Source organism: Neoarius graeffei, chromosome 4, assembly GCF_027579695.1.
Source record: "Neoarius graeffei isolate fNeoGra1 chromosome 4, fNeoGra1.pri, whole genome shotgun sequence".
In the NCBI taxonomy this organism is placed as follows: Eukaryota; Metazoa; Chordata; class Actinopteri; order Siluriformes; family Ariidae; genus Neoarius; species Neoarius graeffei.
Genome location: NC_083572.1, coordinates 27,766,518 through 27,774,497, shown reverse-complemented (window position 1 = coordinate 27,774,497; position 7,980 = coordinate 27,766,518). Strand labels below are relative to the sequence as shown.

At 42.7% G+C, this 7,980-nt stretch overlaps 1 pseudogene; it reads left to right on the top strand.

Moving 5' to 3' along the window:
- Window positions 1-4,222: 4,222 nt before the first annotated feature.
- Window positions 4,223-6,226, top strand: LOC132884552 (putative nuclease HARBI1; annotated as a pseudogene).
- Window positions 6,227-7,980: the final 1,754 nt, after the last annotated feature.

Genomic DNA, 7,980 nt, shown 5'->3' with positions numbered 1-7,980 from the left:
AGCTGAGGTTTGAAGAGGGGTCAGTTCATCTATGTTTGTTGTTGTTTTCATTTTAATCTTTAAATTGTGCAAAAGAAAACCTAAGCCTTTTATAGTACATTATGTTGGTATATAAAACATATACTTTTACAACCCCAAATCTGAAGAATTTGGGACAGCATGTTGAAATTGAATATAAAACTGAAAACAGTGATTTGTAAATAATCTTTGATCTGTATTGCACTTGAAACAAAAACAACAGCTCATTTGATATTTTACCTCATGAATTTTTTTTCAATTTTGATTCTTGCCACAAGTTTCAAAAAAGTTGACAGTTACCACTTTGTAATGTTGCCATTCTTTCTCACAACACCTAAAAGATGTTTTGTGGACTGAAGACACCAAATGATGAAGTGTGTCATGTTATTTTGACCCGTTCTTGTCACAATCCATCATGGAACATCCAGATCCTGATCTGCCTTTGCGCTCTGCTCTGCATTTTTCTCTGTTCTCCCCATGCTGTGTTAGCACACCTGCTATGTGTTTGTCATCAGCCACTCTATATAAACACACCAAGGAGATTCCCTCAGGATGGATAAATACTCACCCTAAGTTTTGTCCAGCTCCTGCTCACATTCATGCTCTGTTCCTCGACTTTGTTTACATTTTGGATTATGATTTTGCCTGCCGTTTTGGGGACCTCTCACTGTGACTTTGGCTTGGGACTTTGTTTATGTTTTGGATTACAACTTTGCCTGCTGTTTTTTGGGACTTGTCACCTTCTTCCTGGATTTCACTAAGTGGGTTTTGGACTGTGCTGCTGCACCGGTCACCTGCCTGCCCTCCTCATGAACCAACTCCTCAGGTATGCTATCTGCTCATTTCCTGTAGTTGCACATTGGGTCTTATCTGTTTTCATGGCCTTTGGGTCATGATAGAATTCATCCGCCACACCATCACTTCTCCAGGCTTGTTGCAATCCTTAGTGGATCTCGCACTGACACGAAAGGCTATATCAAGGTTGCTAGCCAATACTTTAAAACCTTTGTAGGATGTTGGTAAAGGGCCCTCAAGAGCCCACCAATCTTCAACATTTATATAGACTTTGTTATGTGCTGTGCAAGCCAGGAGATACTGAAGCAGTTCCCCAACACTGGTATCCTGGTGGAGTTTGAGATACCAAATGAAGTGTCACCTTGTGAATTGTGCAGTAGAGCAGCTGCAGTTAGCCAACAACATGCTACTGAACGGGGCGGCATGGTGGTGTAGTGGTTAGTGCTGTCACCTCATAGCAAGAAGGTCTGGGTTTGAGCCACGTGGCCGGCGAGGGCCTTTCTGTGCAGAGTTTGCATGTTCTCCCCATGTCTGCATGGGTTTCCTCCGGGTGCTCCGGTTTCCCCCACAGTCCAAAGACATGCAGGTTAGGTTAACTGGTGACTCTAAATTGACTGTAGGTGTGAATGGTTGTCTGTGTCTGTGTCAGCCCTGTGATGACCTGGCGACTTGTCCAGGGTGTACCCCGCCTTTTGCCTGTAGTCAGCTGGGATAGGCTCCAGCTTGCCTGCGACCCTGTAGAACAGAATAAAGCAGCTAGAGATGATGAGATAAGATGTTCCTTAACTCCTTGATGCGGACAATGTGGTAATATTTTCCAAAAGTAGAGAATAGCTTAGACTATGCTATGATAGTTTATCTTTAAAAAAATTAGGATATTGTGAAAAAGTTATTTTCTTTTGTAATATAATTCAAAAAGGTAAACTGTCATTCTATATTCATTACATGTAAAGTGTAATATTTCAAGCCTTTTTTTTGGTTTTGATGATTATGGCTTATATCTCATGAAAATCAGAAATCCAGTATTTCAAATTATTAGAATATTTCATTTCAAGTTTGAGTAAAATAGAATAAATACTGTGTATCTCTGTGTAGTTCAGTATATACAACCAAAATCATAGGGAAGACTGTTGACTTGACAGTTGTCCAGAAGATAATCATCAAAACCCTCCACAAGGAGGGTAAGCCACAGGTCATTGCTGAAAAGGCTGGCTGGAAAAGGTGCACAAGCAACAAGAATGACTGCAGCTTTGAGAGGATTGTCAAGAAAAGGCAATTCAAGAGCTTGGTAGAGCTTCACAAGGAGTGGACTGAGGCTGGTGTCAGGACATCAAGAGCCAGCACACACAGACATTTTCAGGAAAGGGGTTTCAACTGTTGCATTCCTAATATCAAGCCACTTCTGAACCAGAGACAACATCAGAAGCATCTTACTTGGGCTAAGGAGACAAAGAATTGGACTGTTGGTCAGTGGTCCAAAGTTCTCATTTCAGATGAAATTGTTTTGCATTTCATTTGGAAATCAAGGTCCTAGAGTCTGGAGGAAGAGTGGAGAGGCACAGAATCCAAGGGGTATGAAGTCCAGTGTGAAGTTTCCACAGTCTGTGATGAATTGGGGTACCACATCATCTGCTGGTGTTGGTCCACTGTGTTTGATCAAATCCGAAGTTAACACAGCCATCTAACCAGGAGATTTTAGAGCACTTAATGCTTCCATCTGACAAACTGACTTCCATCTGCAAAATAACCCTAACCCTAAACTTAACCTTAAACCTAGCACTCACCCTAAAAGAACCCTAACCCTAACAGTAAATCTAACCCTAACATTAATCCTAACCCAAAGTTGAAACCTAACTCTAACCATAGCCTTAATCCTAACCTTAACCCCAAACCTAACCTTAACTCTAACCCTCACCCTAACTGTAAACCTAACCATAAAAATAGGAAATGTAAGCCTGAAAGATGATCTTTGGGGACCTTTTTTGTAGTCCCCTTTTTTTTTTTTCTTAAACTTAACCCTTACCTGAATCTTAACCATAACCCTAAATCTAACCCAAACCCTCATGGTAAACCTAATACTAACCTTACCCTAATCTTTACCGTAAACTTAACCCAAACCTGAAAACTGACCCTAAACCTACCCTTAACCCAGACCTGGGCATTTTACGGCCCACGGGCCGCATCCGGCCCTTTGGTTCATTCTGACCGGCCGGCGAAAGGTTAATTAGAAATTACAAAATAAACGTATTTTCTAATTTTACCTCATGCATGGACTGAATGTGCAGTGCTTTTATTTTGAAGTTGTGTTCAACAAAAACGCAATGTGCACGACATGAACATGACATGAAATCCCACGAAACCTAATCCCGCGATAACTACTTCCGTAATTTGTCCAGACCAACCACAAACTTGTACGTCATCCTTCAAACGGTCCAGCCAATCACACAGTGTGACGTCACCAGCAGGCGCCGGAGCCCGAGCCGATCTGTAGATCTGATACCTGCACCGAATCGACACGGTATCATTTATTATAATATGATGCATCTTGCTTGATATTTGGAGTAGAAAGACAATATTGTGATGTCTTTATTGTGTTTTGGGGTGAATGTGACTGAAAAAAAATGGTACAAACGTTCACATTTTTTTAACCATTGTTTTGGGAAATTTGATTGAATAAATGACATTTTTTGTAAGGCAACCTTGTTTTTTCCATACTCTTACCAGTCTTAGCAGCTTGTAAAAACAATGTTATTTACTGCTTTATATAAAGAAATACAATTAATATTATGCAGAATTTAGTTCAGCCTTTTGGTCCGGCCCTCCACAAAATTTTCTGTTTCTCATATGGCCCCATGGAAAAAATAATTGCCCACCCCTGCCTTAACCCTAACATTATCCTTAACCTGAAGCATCACCCAAAACTTAACCCTAACCTGAACCTTAACTGTAACCTGAACCTTAACCCTAACCTTAAATCGAATTCTAACCTTAACACTAACCTGAAACCTTATCATAACCCTATCATTTACCATAAGCCTAACATTAATTCTAACCTGAACCCTAACCACAACCGTAACCTTAACAATAACTCTAACCCTAGGCTTAACCCTAAATCTAATCCTAGCCTAACCCTAACCTGGGCCCTGTACTACGAAGCGGGTTTTCTGGCTTACCAGGGTAACTTCGAGAGTAACTTGATCACGTGCAGCGTAACTTCCCGATTAACCCATACTACGAAAGTTGGCTATGTTCAAACCGAGGTATGCTGCCATGGCAATTTACACTGCATCTCAAACCTGCTCGTCTCAGGTTATGTTCTTGGTTAACCCGAGGTTTCCTATTAACCACACCCTTTTTAAACACCACCTCTCCACCGACATTTCCTCTAGAGACAATGCCAGGGTACCTGGATGACCCGTGCGATATCGGAGCGCAGATTGTGAGGGGCTCTCTCCGGAGGGCGAGGGTATTTAGAGACTGCCAGAATCCGCTGGCATACCCGGACGATGTTCTTCATGAACGATATAGATTCTCAGCTGAGGGAATTCGTTACCTTTGCCAGCTGATCGAGGCAGACATCTGCAATGTAACCCGCCGAAGCCAGGCCCTCACAATCAAGCAAATTATGTGCTTGTCATTGCGTTACTTTGCCAGTGGACAATATATGTATTCCATCGGTGATGCTGAAAACCTCAGTAAGAACACTATGTCGTATGATTCGCAAAGTGGTACTTGCCCTAACCAAACTGATGAATGCATTTGTCGTGTTCCCTGGGCATTTAACTGCACTTCAGATCAAAGAAGGGTTTTATGCAATCGCAGGTAATTACTAATATCAAATTGTGTCTGTTTGCCTACTCTCATAGAGACAATTGTGACTGATAATTGATATGACTAACAAAATATACAGGTTTCCCAAGAGTAATAGGAGCCATTGACTGTACTCACATCCGAATCAGTGCACCCCTGGGAGAGCATGAGGGGGATTATGTGAATAGAAAATCCTTCCATAGCATCAATGTACAGGTAAAAGGTCTACTTCATATAGGCCCACATTCAAATAGGTCATGTCCATACCTCAAATCAACCTGTCAGTACTGGTCCCATTTTGCGTTAGGTGATGTTTTGTCCTCCACATGGGTTGGTGTTGTTCCTCATTTGCAGGGGTAAAGCCCCATCTACACGATCATACATTTGTCCATGGACATCGTCATACAAATGTATGATGATGTTCATGGACAAATGTATAATCGTGTGGACGGTTTTCCCAACAAACTTGAACAACGTCATACTTGTATGACATTGTATGATGTTGTTCAAATTTTTAGAATCGTGTTTCTACTTTCCAACAAATGTTCACAACATCTTACAACATTTTGGGTCGTCCACCAATCAGATTGTTAATTCGGGTCATGTGATCTACACTGCCTGTCATGTGACATGCAAAATGTATGATTGTGTGGACAGAAATCTACAACATGATCATACAAACTTGAACATCATCATACATTTGTATGATAATGTTTTGGACAAATGTATGATCGTGTATATGGGCTTTACAGTGTGCTTGTACTTCAGTCATGTCCCCTGTCCTTGCACAAATGCTTGATGTTCTTAGATGACATGTAACCACCAGTTGATGATAACCAGCCTGGATGCAAGATGGCCAGGGTCTGTCCACGATTCCCGCATATTTAGAGAATCCTCACTAGCTGCGGGATTCGAGGAAGGTAAGATAATCCTACATCTAATCCTTAAAACACAAATCATCCTGCATCAAAAAGATATCGGGACAATACAGAAACAAGAGCTAAAATACCACAGACGTCCCTACTCAAACTTCATGGTATTCCTTAAGTAAAGAATAGTGAGCATCTTACAGTTGTTTGACACTAACTACATTTCTCTCCATTTCATACAAGGGCGATTTGATGGTATCCTGCTCGGGGACCGTGGATACCCATGTTTGAAACACCTCCTGACACCATTCGCAGACCCTCAAACAAGGGCCCAGAGAGCCTTCAATCATGCCCACAGTGTTACAAGAGCACGAATCGAGATCACGTTCGGCATATTGAAGGCTCGGTTTGCCTGCCTAAAAGGCCTGCGTGTGAGGCCAGAGAAGGCCTGTCAAATGACAGCGGCATGTGTGGTACTACATAACATAGCCACCATTAGAAAAGAAAGGGTTCCCAATCATGTTCCCTCACCCCCCGATGTTGTTGACCCCATGACCCTGGACCATCCCACAGGCCATTCAGTGAGAGACAGTGGCACCACCAGGGGGTGGCCAGGGGGGGCTGTGGCCACCCCTACAAATTTACTGGCCACCCCACTGGCCAGTATAGATTGTAGTAGCCTCAGTTATGCAGTTCATCCCAAATGCACAGCCAGCCAGGCAAGACGCTCTTGATTTTCGGTGAGTGAGGGAAGATCATCTTCCCTCACTCACAGCAGCCCCTCCCCTCCCCCCCGCCGCTTTTGCGCGCTCCTACAGCAATGGCTCAGCCTGTGCGCGTGACCGCCGCTTGTACCTACACAGGTAAATAATGACCTCAAAAGGAGTTAAGAGAGAAGATGGAGAAGACTACCAGTAAGTAAATAAGTCAAAATATTCTTTAGTAAAAGAAGAGGGGGAAGTATGCGTCGTACCGTGTGCTTTTTAAGTGCTAAATAGTGCTGTTACAGCAGCTTTTTGACGGATTTTTGACATGAAATTCCTGTTAAATAAAGCAAATATATGATTGTTTCTGTCTCCAGTAGTTGTTTTGTTTACAATAAATGTACACCTTATGCCTTATATATTCATTACACAATGAAACATAATTATTGTGGAACTCAAAATGTTAACTGTACTGTTATTAGTCTGTGCACATTAGATCATTAGTAACATTAAATATAACACAATAAACCAAAGTATATCAGTAGGCATTTCCTTAAGTCTTTCTGATAGTTTTCTACTGGCCGGTTTACTACAACAGTATAATGATATCCTGAAATTACGGCTTTTAGTTTTGGTGTGCCACCCCAAGATTTTAAGTGTCCCCATCTGGCCACCCCTATGAAATATTTCTGGAGGCGCCACTGGTGAGAGAGGCCATCACAAACCAATTTTTCAGGCAGTAACACAAAATAAAGAAAAGCCAAATGAATGCTTGCTTGCACGCGCGCACACACACACACACAATGTACTAATACCTTCTTCTCATGCTCCAACTTTTCAATTTCTAGTTCGAGCTTCCGAATTTGCAGCCTCTTTTTTTTTTTGCAGTCTAGCTGTAACATTTTCTTGTACAGGCTGCGCACATTGTCCACTCCGGCCTACAGAACCCCCACCCCAGAATGAACATATTAGCCTAGTATGCATAACAGTCGGCAATGATGGACCGAAGAGGAAGAAACTGTACTTTGTGACATTGTGACGTCCCTGGCAGGGAAGCCTCAGGAGGGGACAGGGGCAGCTCCAACTCCTCCTACAAAGGAACACAAGCACACAGACTGATTGCATCATTGATACAAGTCACACTTCAAATGCAGTACTGCTGAAGAGTAATGGGGCACCCTCCTAGAATATTGACACAGCATATAGTAGCAGTGGTAGAGTCTTTCAACCTGCATGTGGGTGTCGGATTTGGCCGTGAGGGTCTCGTCATCTTCCTCCTGAGAGAACATACATAAATCATAGGCTGCACCTACATAATTTCTGAACACGACATAATGCATGCAATGTTAGCTATTACAGGTACCTCGGCCGGAGGATCACTGGAGCCGGGTATGGGCTGTGGTGGCTGGATGGTCTCCAGATTGCTTCCTTCAACTGTACACACAACACATAAGACATGCCACTGATGAACGAGAAAACACACTTCTTACATGGAACTTGAATGCCATATTACCCTGCACGTAGAGGGTGGACATTTCCACAGCACCAGGGGTGGATTGTAGGCCTCCTTCTACCCCCTCCATGATTGGCCTACCGCTGTTGTTGGCGAGCGCCAACTCCTCGGCCACGGTAAGGGCTTCTGGTGCCCTCCCTCCTCCCGTGCACCTGGCGGCCACCTTTTTCTTGTTGGCTGTGAAAGACAAGCATCTTTTCATTATATATGCCTCACACACACACACACTTACCATTATGAATGATGTTTTTATATTTCATTTTCACCTGTT